Here is a 20,522-nt window from a genome sequence, read left to right on the forward strand (position 1 = left end):
CGAGTAGCCAGAAATTACAGGCATGCGCTACCACGCCCGGCTGATTTTTTGATTTATTGTAGAGATGAGGTCTCACTGCCCAGGTGGGTCTCAAACCCGCGGGCTCAGGCAATCCACTCACCTCAGCCTCCCAAAGGCGCGGGATTACAGACTGAGCCACCGAGCCCGGCTAATTTCTTTTTTTTGAATTGAGGTCTCACTCTGTTGCCCAGGCTGGACTGGAATGGCACGCTCACTGCCACCCCAGCATTGATCTGCTGGGCTCCGGCGATCCTTCTGCCTCAGCCTTCCGAGTAGCAGGAACCACAGGCACACGCCACCACACCTGGCTAGTTTTTTACTTATTGTAGAGATAAGGTTTCACCATGTTGCCCAGGCTGGTCTTGAACCCACAGGCTCAGGCAATTCTTTCACTTCATCTCTCCCCCAAAAGCTGGGATTACAGACTTAAGTCACTGCGCCCGGTCCCTTTCCTAATTTTTAAATGTCCTTTTTGCCCCATGGAGTATTTAGACACGTGTTGCTAAGCTTACAAATTTCTGGTGATTTTTCTATTACTTTTCTGTTACTAATGTCTAGTTTGGGCCCTTTGTTATCAGAGAACACTGTCTGCATGATTTCAATTCTTTTTAATTTGTTGTGGCATGCTCTATGGTTGGCCAAGGATATAATCTACCTTGGTATATGTTGCACAGACCCTTGAAAAGAAGTATATTCCTTCCTATTTGTTGGATAAAGTGTTCTACACATGCTGAGTAGAGCTTTTGGTTTACAGTGCCGTTGAATTGTTGAAGATCCTTGTCAATTTTCTGCCTAGTTCAATGAATTATTTTCTAAAACTGTATTCATTTATTTTAGAGACGGGATCTCACACTGCCACCCAGGCTGGAGTGCTGTGGTGCAGACATAGCTCACTGTAGTCCTTAGCTTCCTGAGCTCAAACGACCCTTCCACCTCAGTCTCCTGAGTTGCTGGAACTACAAGCACACACACCACACCCAGATTTGTTTTTGCAATTTTTTTTGCAGAGCTAGCGGTCTCCCTATGTTGCCCAGGCTAGTCTCCAACTTCAAACAATCCTCCTGCCTCTCCATCCTAAAGTAGTGGGATTACAGGCAAGTCAGTGTGCCCAGCCTTAATTATTGAGGCAACGAAGTTGACAATTGTAACTGCAGATTTGTCTATTTCTCCTTAAGTTCTGCTAGTTTATGCGTATTGATGGGTTGACCCTTTCATCACATACAGTATCCTTCCTTGTCTCTGGTAGTTTTCTTTGCTCTCAAGTCTACTTTATCTAATGTTAAGAAGCTGCTCTTGTTTTCCTATGATTAATGTTTGCAAAATATGTTTTCTTTTCCTATCCTTTTATTTTCAACTTGACTTTGTTGTTATATTTGAAGAGAGTTTCTTATAGACAGCATACTGTTGGGTGATATTTTTTAATCCACTCTATTTAAATTGGTATGTTTTAATCATTTATGTATGATCTAATTATTACTATGATAGGGCTTAAGTCTGGTATTTTATTTCACTATATACAATAGTAAATATATACAATATTTTTGAGTCAGAGTCTCACTTTGTTGTCTATTTTGGAGTGCAATGGCATGATCATGGCTCACTTCATCTTCTTCCTCCTGGCCTCAGGTCATTCTTCCACCTCTGCTTCCCAAGTGGCTGGGACTACGGGCATGCACCACCATGCCTGGCTAATTTTTCTGATTTGTTTGTAGAGAGAAAGTCTTGCTATGTTGTCCAAATTGGTCTTGAACTCCTGGATTCAAGCAATCCTCTTGCCTTGGACTCCAAAAGTGCTGTGATTATAGGCATGAACTACTGTGCTGAGCCAAGTATGCCATCCTAAATTTTTTTGTTTGACTGTTTTACATTTCTCTGTTTTCTGTTTCCTATCTCCAGTAGGTAGACTTAAACATTTTAGAATTCCATTTTGATTTATCAATAGTGTCTTTGAGTATATCTTGTACACTCGAAGTTTTAGTGCTTGCCCTATATATGGGCATTGCATTATATATGTAATGAATTGCATTATATACATATAACTTATAGTTTGCAGACATTATCATTCTACTAGTTTGAGTAAAATATAAAAACCTTACATTTCTTTATCCTTTCTCCTTTTTAATTGTCTAAAATATTTACTTTCTATATACTTACAACCACATTAGAGACAGTACTATAATTTTTGCCCCAACTGTTAAACATAATTTAGAAAACTCAAAAGAAGAAAAATAAAACCCTCCTATATCTAACCATATTTTTGTTAATTGTTTTCTTTCTTTCCTAACTCCCAAAGTTGTTTTATTATTTCCTTTCTGTTTAGACAACTTCTTTTAGGCATTCTTCTAGGACTTATCTACTAGTGACAAACTCAAAGAAGACCAAGTAAGAATCAGAAATTCTGGAGTGGTGCAACCTTTTGTCACAACCTAGTGTGCATGGTAGTCTAGGCTTCCCTCTCAGCCTTTGCTAGAGTGGGTATAATCGGGACCACAGTTTTTTGTTTTGCTTGGCTAGAATAGGAAAGTCATCCTATTTCTTGTCTTGCTTGGCTGCCTCTTTTTCTGGTATTTTGGCTAGACAGTAGACTTTCGTTGAGGCTTTTCTATTTTTTTGTGGGGGGATGGTCTTTACTCATTGGAATGTCCAGGTTTCGGACTTTTTCAACTCCAGGTTTATGAAGCATAAAGAACACTAAAGGAACTCACAAAGATTCCATTTCTTGGGTCCAGATATCTTTAGCCTGTCTACTTCTTCTCTCCACTTTTCAGGTCTTCTTATGTTCATGTTACATGTAATGTTCACTTGTAATAAGTGGAAAAAATGGGGGAAAGTATATCTACTCTACTCTCACAGAAATAGAAATCTTAGGGCACACAGCATTTAAAAAGGATCTTTGGTAATATAAACAAATTTATGAAATACAAAATTGTTTTAAGCTCCAGCCAACCATCTTATGATTCTAAGAATGACTTACTTACTGACCAACTGACTGACTGATAACAAACATTCTATACATTTATCAAGAAAATAATAATATGTGACCAGGTATTAGGGGTAGAGTTCATACTCAGTGATTGATGCTGAGATGTGTAAAGGCTAGTTTTTCCCATATTTTTACATTATCTAGCACAAGGATTGAAATCTAGATGCTCCATGCTGTGCACTTACCTCTATTTACTTTCAGGTTCTCCTAGTCACTATGGGTTCAGGAGATTCAAGTAACAAAGTTTTGAGAAAATTGCTCCACTTATTTTAATTCCCAAAGTTCCTTACCGGTGGAAAAGAAAATCTAGTGGTTCTTCCCTCCTTTCACAGATAGATTATTTGCATATTTAGCTTGACTTCATTGTTTAGATACATTCACCAAGTAGAAGGAGAATAAAAATCAGAGCTCAGTGTTCTAACCCCAACACACTTTTCCAACTTAATCAAAGTTTGATTGATGATCTGTTGAGACTATCTGAACACTCACGCAGTCACTTTGTAAAGAAATGGTGTCGGCTTCACTGCGGCATAGCCAGATTTTACAATGTTAGCTGAAGATGACATTCTGTATTTAGCACTGCAGAAACAGTTATTTGGCAATTGTGCAGCTAAGTGACTGCTCTGTACTAATAATCTGTGTCTGTTAATAACTCACAAGACTATTAACAGAGATAACTCTTGGGAATTCAGATGAGTGGAAGAAAGTTATCTTCTTCAGCAGGCCACAGAAAATAGGTGTTTGGCAGGCTGGCAGGTACAATCACTCTGATTTGTTATTAAAATTTGTTTTTAAAATTGTTTATGGAGCCCTCTATGATCTTTTCAAAATGACCCTGGAGATTACAACAGATAAAATGTTTTGGCTGAAAAGGTCAAGCACAGAATCACAAAGTTTTACAAAATTTATTAGTAAATACTAATCAATCCTGGCAACTTCAGCAAACAGCAAATCACTCTTGGCAGAAAGTGGTCAGTAACATATCATTGCCAGAAATGATTATTTGCGATTCCTACTCCACCTAGCAAATTATCCCCAGCATCTTGTCAAGTGGGGACCAGAGTCACACTTCATTATCTGTGACAGATTGACCATAAGAAAGGCCTGGAGAAAGGAGAAATAAAAAAACAAGTACTGCTTTCAGTGTTTGGCTTGGCAGAGGCCCAAGTACAGCTTTCTTCGGTGGCCCCAAATTCGGGTTCATCCAACACCAACTGCCTCCACGATGCTGGCCAAGTTTGGCCCCAACGAGATCAAAGTCGTGAACCTGAGATACACCAGGGGCGAGGTCGGTGCCACGTCTGTGCTGGCCCCCAAGATCGGCCCCCTGGGTCCGTCTCCAAAAAAGGCTGGTGATGACATCGCCAAGGCAACCGGTGACTGGAAGGTTCTGAAGATTACAGTGAAACTGGCCATTCACAACAGACAGGCCCAGATTGAGGTGGGACCTTCTGCCTGTGCCCTGACCATCAAAGCCCTCAAGGAACCACTGTGAGCCAGAAAGAAACAGAACATTAAACACAGCAGGAACATCACTTTTGATGAGATTGTCGATACTGCCCGACAACTGCGACACCAGTCTTTAGCTAGAGAACTCTCTGGAACCATTGAAGAGATCCTGGGGACTGCTCAGTTGGTGGGCTTCCATGTTGATGGCCCCACCCCATGACATCATAGATGATATCAATAGTGGCGCAGTGGAATGCCCTGCCAGTTAGGAAGCAAAAAGGAAATATATTTCAATAAAAGGTCATTTGACAACTAGTAAAAAAATAATAACTATTGCTATTTTTTGTTTTTCTAAAGAGCCAAGAACCATGATATGATACAGTTATTGTTTAGAAAATACCTTTTTCTTCTCCAATCAGATTTTCTGAACAGATTATGAAAGTGTGACGGCGATATGAAAAATGCACAAAATACTTGCTCTAATTGTGGTCTTCCCAGACATGATGATGGTGGTATATGCCGTTCCTTGCTACTTTATAATCTAGGTTGAAAACAGATAGGTTCATTATATTTTCTCACTGATGCATCACTTAAACATGTGTGCTCATCTCTTAAGCCCCTTATCTCTATATCTTTCTGTTTATATACCTATCCAGTAACTTATGCATCCATCGACTCACCCAAATACTCACGCATCCGTCCATCCGTCCATCTGTCCATCCATCCACTCACTCGTTTATCCATCCCCACTCAACCATTCATTTAACAATTCATCGATCTTCCTAGTACCTTTCTCTATAGGAAAAAGAAAGATAGTAAGAGAAGAGAAGGAAAGTAAAAAGAAAAAATGTTAGGAAAAAAAGGCATTTAGAGCAGGCAAAACAAACAAACAAAAGAATATAGGAAGAATAGTATGATGAAATAAAAGAAACACTATACCTGGATTCAGAATCTATTTTCTTTTTCAGCTCCATCATTCCCTGCATATATATGACCAGTGAAAGTTTTCTTGGAATTTCTGAAAGTCACTTTCTATATTTTTAGGGGAGGTGCCATGGCTTTACTTACCACAAAAGATCAATGTAAAAGGGTCATCAGTCAATGAATATGAAAACATTATGTAATTGTAGAGCAAAAAAAAAAATCTTAGATCATTTTTATAATAAGCTTACATATAAGTTTAATAAGGCTCAGTTTTCTGGGAATTTTCATTGTTTTAAGTGTGCGTGCTTCTCTCAGAATTTCATCTAGTATTCCTGTGGTTTCATTTTTTAAAATTTAGAATGTCTACTTTACTTGGAATTTATCCTCGGTAAGTATGAAGAATGGTAACATTTTATCCTTTTTTGGCCACATAGATCTCTCTAGTTATCCTAACATCACTTATAAAAAAGTCCATATCTTTTTCACCCAATTGAGATGCTGTCTTTACTAAACTTTCATATAAAATTGAGTCTACTTTAGATTTTTAAATTGTTCTGCCTGTCCAGATGTGATTGCCATACTGTTTAATTATAAATTTTTCATAATACTACATGGTTCTGGGCATTTAAAAAAGCTTACAACAACTTTATATGCCTTGACCACCGTCCTTTGTTCTTAAGTGAGATGGATTTTTTTTTACACTCTTAGAAGAGAAATGAATGCCTGCAAAGCATTTCTACCTTCCTACTTATAGAGTTTCTCGTGAAGAATCCAAAAACATGTTCTACTTTCTGTGACCTACTTTCTCTGTTCTCCTCTTCTACTTTTATCTGTGACTTTTCTTTCATTTAGTCTTCATGTTTCTGTCCTGCTAAGTTTATATTCTACTCACAACAGATCATTCTGAAAGCTAGTCTTTGTCATAAGAGGAAAGTTAAGTCGTTTTATTTCACATTTTCATAGGGTACAAACTAACTTGTACCATCTAACTTTTGCTGTACTTTTGCACTAAAAAATTAGAGCTCATGAAATCAGCTCCCAGTTTTGGTGTTGTTTTAAGAATGGCCCATCGAGTATTCCAAAATGAACACGTCAATTTTAAGTTCTTGAAAAAATCAGTTTCTGGGTTCTGCAGCTTTTTTAGGTATCAGAAACATATTTGCCTACCCTCTGCTTCATCTCTCAAAATTGTCACAACTATGCAAAACTTATTCTAGTTGGAGTGGCCTCAATTCCTCAAATTTTAGGGTTCATGGAGATACCTTGTTGCTTGTTTTTGATGTAGAGTTTGGCAAGATATTTTGTTATTCTAGTTATTTTACTCATTTTGTGGGAGAATTTGGAAAGTTGAAAACTATCATGTCCTCTATAATTTTCCTTGGAACCTTCCCCTAAATTTCTTTACAGCAATTTTAAAATTTGCCTTTCTGTATAGAGTTATTTGTTCCACCTGACTTTTACTTCCATTAGAATGTAAAGATTTGATTTGATTTTTCCCATTTTTATAATTTCCCCCCATAAATATGCCCCTTTCCTCCCTCTAAATTTTAATACTGTATCTCTTATAATTGTTCATAGAAACTTGGTTCTGTTCTGTGATCTCTATTCCATATTTCTATTCTTACAAGACTGCTCCTGTCTTTTAATTACCATACCATTGTATTTGATATTATAAGTCTTTGTCTTCTTGTTCAAAATTTCCTGCCTAAATTTTGTCTTTCTCTCACTACAAGTATTTTATTCTCAGCTTGGTAATTTTTTCTAAAAATATAGTGATTTTAGAAAGATTACTTTTTTTAGCATATCAATTTTTCTTACGTATGCACATGATGACTTATGTATACTGAAGAAATGTTTTATAATTTTCTCCATTAATGTGTTACAGATATCTTCTTAATTTAATCGGATGTTTAATAATGGTGGTGTAAGCAGTACTCTTGCTACTGTTACTAAGGAGTATACTTCCAATCTTTTACCAATTTCTACAAGTTGTAGGCTTGGGTCCTACACACATTTAGCTCTGGGGTTCTGATTTCTCATAAGACATGAGTTTTATTTTCACCCAGATTTCTGGGCAGAGCAGAATTCTGGATTGTTTCTCAGTTGGGAAGTAGAGTTTTTCTACACAGAGGTATAATTATTCCAAGTTCTACATTCTATGAAGGTGATCTCAGTGCCAATTCTCATCTTGAGTTAGCCCATACCAAAACTTCTGTCTCCTTTTGTGTATTAAAACCTCAATCTCAGCCAGTAGGACCTACATATGTGTTCAGTGTTATCATTCAGATATTTGAATGATATTCAATACTTGAATGATATTCGCATATTTGAATTTCCTGTTTCTAGCTGGAACTTTTCCATTTTTTTCTTTGCATGCAGCTAAAAATTAATTTTTGTCTTATTTGTCCAGAATTTCTATGTGTTTGTAATGGGAAGATTTTCTGTAAGTTCATTTTCTATTTTGCCAGAATTGTTTAAAGGCTTTGTTAGACCAAGAAATTACATGAATCAAGATGCCAATACCTTCAGAGATATGATTCACTAGTTTTCTTATTCTGTGTAACAGAAAATATTAATGGATATCAGAAGTATATTAGAATGAATAAGAATGTGCAATTTAGAATCAGAAATCTTTGGACTGTAATGCCATCTATATCTTGGGCATATGATGCTATGTCTCTAAGACTGGCTTTACTCAGAGTGAAACATTTAGTTCCAACCTCATGGGATTATTAAAATAATTTTAGTGACTGGCACAAGGAAAGTGAATTAATAAGTATTAGCTTGTATTTATTACAGAATACTTTTCAAACATTTTAGGTAAAAATTTAATGGTCATAACCTACCTTTTAGTCTTACCTCCTCATGCAACTTTTTCTCCATGAATTTTCTTTATTTGCTCCAAAAATTTCTTACAAAATTGTCTTTTGTTCTTTAAAATGTCCTTTCTACCTTTCATGTTGGTTTTATGCACATGAAATTTCTCTTCTTCCTTTCACCAGAACCTCTAGATTAAAGGAACTTTTAAAAACGTGTTCATATAAAATGCTAAAACATGGTACAATGACTGTCATATCTTGATGCCTGATTGGTATTAAAATTATTTTAGTTTCTTCTTTCATATTTCCAAACATCAAACTCATTTTTTCACTTGCCTGTGTATTTCTTCCCCTAGAGCAATTAAATAATTTTTAAAATGATAATTCTCCAAATTAAATAAATACATATTTTTGTATTAAAATTGTTTCATCTAAAAACTTGAAGAAATAAAGATAATGGCTTATTCCTTTTCAATTATGACCAGGTATTATGGATGAAAGAAGTAAAAATCCTCTGTGAAAATGAAAATTCATCCTAATGACATTAATAGAATCAAATCTCTAGTAACATTACTTTACACAAGATTAATTTAAAATGTAATGCAAAGTCATTAAAAAGTACATTCATATATGCACATTTTCCCAAGGAGATTAAATATTGTTTTAAATAAAACAAATAAAATTAACTGAATATATTTCAGGGCTTTTTTTTTTGTAGGTAGATTTCTTATGATGGAGTTGATTTGCAGGGTTGCTATTGGTCTGTTTAGTGCCTGAATTTCTTCTTGTTTCAACCTTGGGAGGTTGTGTGATGTCAGAAAGTCTTACATTTCATTTAGGTTTTCAAGTTTGTTTCCATACAGGTGTGCATAGTAATCTCTGATAATCTTTTGAATTTCTTTGGGGTCAGTTGTAACTTCATCTTTTGCATTTCTGAATGTTTATTTTCTCTCTTTTTCTCAATCCGGCTAGGGGTTTTTCTATTGTATATATCTTCTCAAAGTACCAGCTTTCTGTTTTGTTGAATTTTTTTCTATAATACTTTTGTCTTGTATGTCCTGTAGTTGGGATTTTATTTTGGTGATCTGGATTCTTCTGCTAAAGTTAGGGTTTTGGTGATCTTGTCTTTCCAGCTCTTTTAGGTGTGATGTCAGTCTGTTTACTTGTGATCTTTATTTTTTTTAATGTGTGTATGTGTAGAGTTATCAAGTTTCCTCTTATTAATATTTTCATGGCATCCCAGAGATTTGTTTTCATTTGTTTCCAGAAATCTTTTAGTTTCTGTTTCGACTTCCTTATTGACTCAGAAGTCATTCAGTGGTATGTTATTTAGTGTCCATGTCTTTGTGTCTTTTGGGAGGGGGTCTTGTTGGTGGTGATATTTATTTTTATTGCATTGTGGTCTGAGAAGACATGGTGTTATTTCAGTCTTATGGAATTTGATTATGATTGATTTATGGCTGAGGATGTGGTTGATCTTGGAGTATGTTCCATGTGGTCATGAATAGAATGCATCCAATTAGGGAAAGGAATATCCAAATAGGATAAGAGAAAGTTAAGTTATCCCTCATTGCTGATGATATGATCCTATCCCTTGAAAACCCAAGCGAATCTGTGAAAAATCTCCTTGCACTGATAAATGACTTTGGCAAAATCTCAGGGTACAAAATCAATTAAAAAAAGGCAATTGCATTTTTATACACCAACAACAAACAGGCAGAGGACCAAGTAAAAAGCACAATCCCATTCACAATAGCCACACAAAAATACATTACCTTGGCATCTTTCTAACCACAGAAGTGAAAGACCTTTACAATGAAACTATAAAACACTGCTCAAAGAAATCCAAGAAGACACAAACAAATGGAAAAATATTCCAGGCTCATGGACTGGAAGAATCAGCATTGTTAAGATGTCCATCGTTCCCAGGGCAATCTACAGACTCAATGCAATATTCATCAAATTACCAACAACATTCTTCTCAGACCTGGAAACAACAATACAGAAATTCATATGGAAACATAAAAGACCATGAACATCCAAAAACCATCCTCAGTAAAAGAAACAAAGTGGAAAGTATCACACTTCTTGGTATTGGTACAAGAATAGGTATATAAATCAATAGAACAGGATAGAGATTCTGGAAGCAAAACCTCAATTTCTCAACCAATTCTTCATTGACAAAGCCATGAACAAAAACCACTGGGGAGAGGAGACACTCTATTCGGTAAATGGTATTGGGAAAACTGACTGTCTGCATGCAGAAGAATGAAATAGGATCCCTACCTATCACCATACACAAATATCAGCTCTAAATGGATGAAAGACTTAAATATAAAACCTCAAACTATAAGAATCTTAGAAGAAAATGCAGGAGATACGATCAACCAATTCTTGATCATAACCTCAAAGGTGTATGACATAGAAGATAAGATAGATAAGTGGGACCTCATCAAACTGAAAAGCTTTTGCAAAGCAAAAGAAATTAACAAGAGAGAAGGGAGACAATCCACAGAATGGAAAAAAAATATTTGCTAACTGTATATCTGACAAAGATCCAACATGGTACTCAGTTCTTTGTTTCTATAATAGATCACTGAGTATGATGGGCTCTAAATTCATCCATGTTGCTGCAGATTCCATAATTTTGTCCTTCTTTATGGCTACATAATATTCTATCATGTATATGTACCAATTTTTTTTATCCAGTCAACTTTCAATGGGCAGCAGGGTTGGTTCCATGTTTTTGCTATTGTGAATAGTGCTGCAATAAACATGTGTCAGCAGGTATCTTTTTGGTAGAATGATTTTAGTTCCTCTAGGTATGTTCCCAGAAGGTGTATTACTGGATCATTTCCAGGTTGAAGTTTAGATTTTTTTTAAATCACCATATTGTTTTCCACAGAGGTTGTATTAATTTATACTCTCACCAACAATATAGAAGTGTTCTCTATTCTCCACATCCTCTCCAGTATATGCCAGTTTATTTATTTATTTATTTACTATTTTTTTTTTTTTATTAATGATGGCCATTCTTACTGGAGTTAGGTGATATATCAGTGGGGTTTTAGTTTGCATTTTTTTGATGATGACTGAAGCTGAGCATTTTTTTCATGTGTTTTTGGCTGCTTATATGTCTTCTTTTGAGAAGTGTGAGAAGTGTCTATTCATATCATTTGTCCACTTTTTAATAGGGCTGTTTGGTTTTTCCTTTTGTCTCATTTGAGTTCCTTATAGATCCTGGATGTCAGGTCTTTATCAGATGTACAGTTGGAAAATATTTTCTCTTTATGTGGGCTGTCTATGCACTCTTTTGAGAGTTTCTATTGCTTTGCAGAAGCTTTTCAATAATGAGGTCCCACTTGTCCATCTTATCTCATGTGGCATGGGCTTTTGGGATTTTGATCAGGAATTGGTTGCCAGTTCCAATTTCCTTATGGAAATTGAGTGCCTCCTGCATTTTCTTCCAATTTCCTTATGGAATTGGGTGTCTCTTGCATTGGGTGTCTCCTGCATTTTCTAAGGTTCTTATAGTTTGAGGTTTTACATTTAGGTCTTTGGTCCATTTAGAGTTGATTTTTTTGTATGGTGATAGGTAGGGGTTCCATTTCATTCTTCTGCTTGTGGTCAGCCAGTTTTCTCAGCGTCATTTACTGAATAGGTTCTCCTCTCACCAGTGGTTGTGGGTGGAGGCTTTGTCAAAATTGATTTGGCTGAGAAATTGAGGTTTTGCTTCCGGAATTTCCATCCTGTTCCATTGGTCTATATGCCTCTTTTGTACCAATAACAGCCTGTTTTGATTATTGTAACATTATAATCAAGTTTAAAGTTTAGAAGTGTGATACCTCCCACTTTGTTTCTTTTGCTAAGAATTGTTTATGGCTATTTGTGGTCTTTTTTGTTTCCATATGAATTTCTGTATTGTCATTTTCAGATCTGAGAAGAATGCTGTTGGTAATTTGATGGGCATTGTTTTGAGTCTGTAGATTGTCTTGGGTAGGGTGGACATCTTAACAATGTTGATCCTTTCAATCCATAAGCATGGAATATTTTTCCATTTGTTTGTGTCTTCTTGGATTTCTTTGAGCAATATTTTGTAGTTTACATTGTAAAGGTCTTTCACTTCTCTGGTTGGCAAGATGATGAGGTATTTCTTTCTTTTTCTTGTTCTTTTTTTTGGCTATTGGGAATGGGATTGTGCTTTTTATTTGGATTTATGTTTGTTTATTGTTGGAGTATAGGATTGTCAGTGTATTGTTGTTGTCTCTTGCACATTGATTTTGTACTCTGAGACTTTGCCAAAGTCCTTTATCAGTACAAGGAGTTTTTTGGCAGATGCCCTTGGGTTTTCCAGGGATAGGATCATAAGCGTCAGTAAAGTGGGATAATTTAACTTCCTCTTTTCCTATTTTGATACCTCTGATTTCCTTGTCTTGTCTGATCACTCTAGCTAGGACTTCCATACTATGTTGAACAGTAGGGGTGAGAGTGGGCAGCTTTGTCTTGTCTTAAAAAAAAATTAGTATTTGCTTCTTTACTATAGATCATTGATTATTTCCTAGCATTCTGGCAAAGTTGGTTCTGACAATTTCTGTTTGGCCTTTGATGTTTCTGCAAAAGGATGAGAGCTTGGGGCACCCTACTCTGCTGTTTTATTGATGTCACTCAACTTCTCTGGTGTATTGATCCCAAATCAGCATATCTGAGGTAAAATACCAAAGTAAACAGTTTCTCCCAATCCTCAAAAACTTTTACTAAAAAAGAAGAAAATGAGGAGAAAAGGTATTCCAAGTCTGAGGATTGGCAGTGTCATGGATTATGATGCATGCTCATGAGTGATTGGGTAGTAATGTAAGACTTATTAGGTTGAACTGAAAAGTTTGCATTATGGAGCATTAAGGGGAAAATGCTGTGGACTGAAAGACTTTTTTAAAAATGTGGTTTGGGGTAGAGGGCTGCCTAGTTTGCGTTTTAGAAATTAAAATCTGGAAATATTGTACAGGATAGATGGCAGTATGGAGAAATTACAGAAAAGTTCTATGTAATTGTAATATTCTATGCTAAGTGATATTTTATGCAAGAATCATGATGGTAAGAAAAGATGTCAAGGTTACAGAGACATTCCAAAAAGATGTAACACATGCCTACAGCATGTATTGTGAAATCTAAGTGTGAAATCTTAAAGATGACAAAGAAAAGTAGATGACTCTCCCTTTGAATTGAATTATTTATTTAACCCAAATGTACATGAATACCTAATTCAGGAAACATTTTCTGGCACTGTTCTATTTATAGTTCATGACTTGAGAGGATAAAATAAGGCCTCTTCCACAAACAGCTCTCTTTTTCTGACAAATTCCATTGAATAAGAGACTGTCAGACATAAAAGTTAAGTCATTACAGATGGAAATATCTGCTGTATTGCTAGGATTCTGACTCATTTATCTCATTTATTACCAGTTTTAAAAAGGGAAGACAAATAATTATTAAGTTTTGCTTCTGTGTCTTTCTTTTGTGCAATCTAGTTCACCGCTCAGTCTGATTCCAGGGAGGCAGCATTATGGTCACATTAATCACGCATTTATAAAAATAACCCTTCTTTGGGTTACTTAGTATTGAAACAATTTTTTTATTAAGATTTTGGTCTCAGGTCAGTTAAACCCATGAAGAATGAGCTTGAAGTGGAAGACACATATCCTGATGGGATTACAAAACTTTCCATTCTGGCTAGAGAACAAATAAAAGTGATGCTTCTCTGGTTAATAACAGTAAGTCTATTCACAAGAGTAAGGGAAGTAAGGCCTTTTCCAATGAAAGGTACAAGCATTTTGACTTAGGTGGGTCCCTTTACAATGCTTGAAAGGAAACTATGATATGCTTTAATTCTGGACCCTATCATGTCTGGCAGTGCTCAGCCGCCTCCAAAATGAAGTGATGACTCTCTTCCTGGGGATGTATAGTGCACTGGTTTAATAAAACTTGGATGCAGAAAGTAGCACAATGATAGCAAATTTGGCCTCTCAGTTACTGAAAGAGTTTATTGTACATATTTAGCACATCATAAATGCCAACCACTTTGATAGGTACGTTTATAAATACTTTCTTTATTTTGACCTCATAACAGATCTAAAAGTATTACTGTTATTTTTATGGATGGAGATGTTCTCCGTGTCACCTAGCAAGGATCAGAATTTGAATCCAAGTCTGTACTTTTCTAAACTCTCTTCTATTAACATGAAGTAACAGAGCATGATGTTTGAGAGAGTGGTCTCTAAAACCTACTTTCTGTGAATTTTGGGAAACAGCTCTCTTTGCTGAGGTAGAAAGAACCACAGCACAGCAGAACATTAGGGCTCAGAGCCAAGCCAAGAGTTACCACCGTGATCATATTAGATACTGGGGGAAGTGACAGGAGTTGGGAAATTTTCTCAACTGACCCCACTTTTTGCACACATCAGAAAATAGTTTCTGACAAAATGTCATATTAGACACTAGAAACAAATATTAGCAGTGATGGTAGCGCTAAAATTTCATTAACAAAACCAAATGAAGGCTACCATGATGACCGTAAATTTTTAAACTGAGCTATTGATTATTTTCTTTCTTTCCTTTTTTTGGCTGCTTGAGAAATCAAAAGAAATTTTAGCTTAGAAGACACTTATTTGATGTGCTTGTGTTTGATCTGTATTGTTCTTCCTTTTTTTCTACCGTCTTTCTTCTCCTTCCCTCCCTCCTTCTTTTCTTCCTTCCTTTCTTCTTGTGAAAAGTTTTGCTGGTTTCAGAGCCAGAGCCCAACTGGACAAGATGGCCCCACAGCAATGATCTTAAAAGAAACGGCTGGGTCTCTATTGAAGGTCTTATTAAACAAGATGGCAGGGAAAACACTGCCAGAGGTAGAATCAAAATCAAAACCATGTTCAAGAGGGTAGATTCTCATGATCCTAAGAAGATGAAGTTGATAATCAATTCCAAAAAGTAAGATAAGCATGAAAATAGGAAGATCTGAAGCTATGAGGTATCAAGAGTACAACACTGTTGGAAGAATAAGTCAGGACAAGTTGAAGTTCTGGAAAGGAAAACGTGCTGGAGTTTAAATTTCATGTGGCATTTAGTATATAGTGTAGATGATCATTCAAAGAAATCTTGCAGGACTAGGTATTTGTGTATCAAAAAGGCTTCCTGTAGGTGAATTCTATTTATAACATCTTGGACCTTTTATTGTTGTTTTGACCTTGAAGAATATTTGATTTACGCATAAAGATGAATATATATATATATATTTTTTTTTTTTTTAAAGAGATGGTTCTCACTATGCTGCCCAGGCTGGTCTTGAACTCCTGGGCTCAAATGATCCTCTACCCTAGCCTCCAAAAGTGCTGGGATTACAGGTGTGGATGACAATGCCCGACCCAGGTAAAATATCTTGACAGTTATTTTTTTCCTGGAGAGAGGATGTGTGCATAAACTAGAAAGTGTGAAGCCATAATTTTGGACTGAATCTTAGAAAACACCGTGGTGTTTTATTTCTCATACTTCTGAAATTGAGGTCAAAGAGAGATACAGGGTCACTCTCTACTCTAGTTAAGAGGTGTTATAAAAAAATGCCTATCATTTCCACAGACCTGAACGGTGCTGTCAGAATGCAAGATGGAAAACTGCAGTTGGAACTTATTGTGTCTGGCCTCCTCTGATCTGCAAATAATCCCATTCAACTCAAAGAACAGAAATAACCCTCAATAAGGAAGAGGCACATGATAGCTCCACATGTCAACCTACACAGGTGAACATAAAACCATCAACTTTTGCATGGACAGAGTAATTTTCTATCTCCATGCCAGTGGAAAAGCAAAATCAAATTTATAGTTTGCTATGCTGAAGAAGAGACGGACTCATAGGCAATGGCTGTGATTCATTCCTGAGCCAAAACTCTTTCTTCAGTGTTGAAACATGGTCCAGTCGGGTTCACCACCAATTCATACAGTATTCACACTTACAACTGAAATGCAAGGGTGGGCGTGGGGGGAGGATGTAGCTCCAATAAGTAACAGATGATTGAAATTGGAAACAATTTCTGTTATCTAGTTAAGAAGAAAGTGGTAGGTAACCACAGAGATTAAATGTAAACGCCTATTTATAATTTTAGATTGCCAATCCAGAAATGAAGAAGGCTCCTGGATATACACAACCACATAACATAAATAGATGCACAGATTATTAACTGTGTAATGCCTAGTTCACTGCAATGAGTGCTGATAATGTACAGCACACTTTTCAAAAAAGCATTAAATTGTTTTGTTGTTGTCATTGATTTTAATTTGTTTGGAATATCAATGGAAACATTGCTCCAAGTAGAATCTCTTCTTTAAAGGTAAAGTCTGGGAATCATTCATAACTACTCTGCATGCCCCTGCAAGTGCAGAAAATCTCAGTTCTAGAGTGCCCGGTCCCCAGCGAGATGACGTTGCAGTGAACGAAGGCTGAACCTGGATTGCTTCAAGCCTTTTCATGAAGAATGCTCCAGTGAGAGCTTTTTATGGGACATCATTTCACCCCCTTTCTTAAGATCATCTGTCATTCATCAGTGCAAAATGTTAGTAAAATATAAACCAGTATTTACATCTGTCACAGATGCTCAACCCCATCCCAGAGGCATCTTAAGGGGAACGTGCAGAACTCCTGTGTGCTGTGTGGATGCAAAAGGAGGCTGTCTAGAAACCTCTGTAAAAGACGAGTTGCCAGTTCCCATGCCTTGAGGACTGCAGATGCCCTCTTCCTCTCTCCCCTGTAGTGTGCCCACTGCCGTTGTCTTGTTGGCCTTACACGATACTCTATTTGTGTGTACGTCACACAATACTAGATGCTTGCGGAAAGGAGAGGAACTTGCCACTTTCTAATCTTTACTGTTAAGAAAACACAACAATATGGTAGGTTATTGTTAGAACTGTCAAAAGCAAATCCCTGTTATGCCACTTATAACGGCACAACCTTTGGGAAATCATTTGATTTTCCAAAGCCTTCTCCTGTCTGCAAAATGGAAACACAACAGTATCTGTGTCTTAAGTTTACTGCTGTGCAGGCTAAATGAAATAATGCAGATGAAGCATGTTGCATATTGCCTCATTTAATTCTCAACTTCTCTGTGAAGTCAGACATGATTATTTCTTGTTTAACAATTGCGTACATTAAATGTCCCAAGTTCACCCTGTTCACAAGTACTGGCTTAGCTCGTTGACTTGATCTCTGACTCAGGGCCTGAGCTCTTTGCTGCTGCGTAGTCCTGGTAGGTCGATAGTCACTAGTTTCTAGTGAGAAAGGATTAAGTCACGTCAGGCCCCTGCTGTGTAGCAGTCCTTGTATTTGTGATGTACCTAATTCAGCCTAATCTCATGGTATAGAAACCTGTCTCTGGTTTTTACACCATATTATGGATTCAGCCATTTCAGATCCAAATTTTGGTTATTATTCCACAGTCACAAATGCAAAAGTCTTCTCATGTTGCTCTAGTTTGATCTCTGACAAGTAGTCTCAAAGGATAGCTGCAGTGAAGGTTCTGGGCTCAGGGCAGGGGTAGGCAGAGCAAATGAGCAGCTGGTTAAAATGAATTCTTCTCTGGGGCTTCTGCAGGTTATACTCATTTTCACAAATGTTAATTCAGCTGGTACTTATTCGAGCTTGCTCATAGAGATAGCAGATGACCTTTCCTTAAGCTGTTACCAGAAAATCTGAACCAGAGATAAAATTAGCCTTGCAGGCATTGGCAGGTTAACAACAGCTTAGTCCTGTGCGTCTCAATCTTTGGGCTCTCAGGACCACTATGCTCTTAAAAAGGGTTGAGGATCCCAAATATTTTGTGTGCATTACTTATCTATTGCTGGACTCCATATTAAAAATTAAAACTAATACAATTTTCATTTGAGAATAACAACAATAAGCCCATTATATATTAATGTAAATCAATGTTAACATCAATATTTTTAAATACAAATATATTTTCCAGAGCAAAAAAAATTAGTGAGGAACATGGCATTGTTGAACATTTTTGCAACTCTTATTTATGGCTTAATAAGAGACAGCTGGAGTTTCATATCTGCTTCTGTATTCAATCTGTTGCATTACTACACTTCATGTAGATTCTGGAAAACATCTTTATTCACTAATGAGAGATGAGAGGGGGAAAAACACTGTACAATAATTTTTTTTTTTTTTAGAAAGCAGGAATTTATTAAAAAGACAGAAAAACTCCCAAGTGTGAGGGGGCCTGAAAAAGGGTTCCCCTAGAATAACTATTAAGATGGATTTGACCTTACAGGACCCATAGAAAGATCTTGGGAATGTTCAGTGGTCTCTGGACCACATTTCAAGAACCACTAACTTAACCAAAAAACTTTCTGCCGTGAAGAATGTCCTACTGATGCTGTTAGTTTGCTTGACAGTACAATAATATTCATGGATTTAAAAAATAGACAACTTAATAGTATAAGGCAATGGTTCCCAAATTTTTTGGCATCAGGGACTGGTTTCATGGAGGAAATTTTTCCATGGCCCAGCGAAGGGGGCAGGAATCATAAGCATTAGATTCTCATAAAGAGTGTGTAACCTAGATTCCTTGAGTGTGCAGTTCATAATAGGGTTTGTGCTCCTGTGAGAATCTAATGCCGCAGCTGATCTGAGAGAACATGGAGCTCTGATCACCCACTGCTCACCTCATGCTGTGTGGCCTGGTTTTTAACAGGCCACAGTCCAGTCTTGGGGGGTTGGGGACCCCAGGCATAAGGTATTGAAAAGCATAAATACAATTTTGAATTTGTATGTTCTAAAACTTTTATACAAGTTGTAGGAAGGTCACAGACAATTGACATTATAGTTTATGCAGATATGAGAAATAATAATATTCCCTTTCCCATAATTATTGTTCACTAAGAGTTTAATCTGACTGGTGTTATTAGTCATGGTTGTTATGAGATTCAAATATATGAGTACATTCTTTTCAGGAAGAAAATAGTTGCTGGATAGTGAGGTTTAAAAAAATTGAAAAAAAGAGGTGGAAATGAAGTGTAGAAGAGTGCAGGTAAGTTTAATCCTGGTGATTCTACAGGGCTGAAAAAAGGGTAGAAACAAAAGCAAAGGGCCTGTGCTTTTCAAGTATGGGTAATACCTTCATCTCAACTTCGTCTTGGTTAGATTCTGGCTACACAGTGGCTGGGGAAGTACTTGTGTAGCCACAAAAAGCAAGTGAAGGACCAAAAAAAATAAAGGGCGGGTCGGGGTGTCTGTGTGTGTGTGTGTGTGTGTGTGTGTGTGTGTGTGTGTGTGTGTACAAATGTAGGAGAAGTTCTTTTTTTATATTTAGTTTTTTCTTGCTCTCCTGGGTATGTTGGGAAGAATAGAGCTCAATATATCAGGATATATTTCATTCAGTGACATGTATATTAAATGTCTATCTAAGCCAGGTCTACATTACTGCTCTAGGTTTTTACATGCAAATAGAAATAAGACACACTATCTTCCTTCATTTGTGGATATTTTCACTCTGTCATACTATTAATTACAATAGTGGAAACAAAATGCATTTTTGAAGGCAATCTCTTTAGATTAAGTACCTTGTCCTCAGCATTTCTCTAGAATTTAAGGGTTTTTTCCCCTCAGAACTTTGCTAAGTGCCTGTGTACTCCATCTTGATAAGTCAGTTAAGAAAAAGAACATATGTAAGCAGATCCACATGCTTTCCATTTAGGTATCAATTTTTTTTTTTTGGTAGATACTTTAAGAAGGCAGATAAAGAATGATCTATAAACCGAATACCCTGAGTATTCTTATCAGAATTCAGTACTGAGGAATTACTTTTGAACTTTCAGTTTCCAAACTAAATGTGCTTCCAGATTAAGCTGAAGCAACTGGAGAGGAAGTCATACATTTGCTCTCTTTAACAATATAAATGGGATTTGGAAACATGGCTGACCACACGCAGAAGGATGAAACAGGACCCGTGTCTATCACCACACACAAATGGATCTAAGACCTAAACATAAAACCTCAAACTATAAGAATCTTAGAAAACGCTGGAGACACCCTTATGCAAATTGGAATCTGAAACTAATGCTTGATCAAAACCCCAGATGCGCCCGCGGGTTCGAGACCTGCCTGGGCAGCGAGACCTCATCTCTACAATAAATCAAAAAATCAGCTGGGCGTGGTAGCGCATGCCTGTAATTCCAGCTACTTGGAAGGCTGAGGCGGAAGGATCGCCAGAGCCCAGCAGGTTGAGGCTGCGGTGGCCAGAAGTGGCCACTGCACTACAGTCTGGGCGACAGAGTGAGACTCCAACT

The 20,522-nt window shown here is 36.8% G+C and overlaps 1 pseudogene; it reads left to right on the forward strand.

Annotated features, from left to right (window-relative positions):
• LOC103254484 overlaps positions 1-4,722 on the forward strand; it is a 41,276-nt pseudogene extending 36,554 nt beyond the window's left edge.
• The last annotated feature ends 15,800 nt before the right edge of the window (positions 4,723-20,522 follow it).

The sequence above is a fragment of the Carlito syrichta genome, unplaced genomic scaffold (genome assembly GCF_000164805.1).
Source record: "Carlito syrichta isolate Samal-C Ts95f unplaced genomic scaffold, Tarsius_syrichta-2.0.1 Scaffold281905, whole genome shotgun sequence".
NCBI classification, from domain to species: Eukaryota; Metazoa; Chordata; class Mammalia; order Primates; family Tarsiidae; genus Carlito; species Carlito syrichta.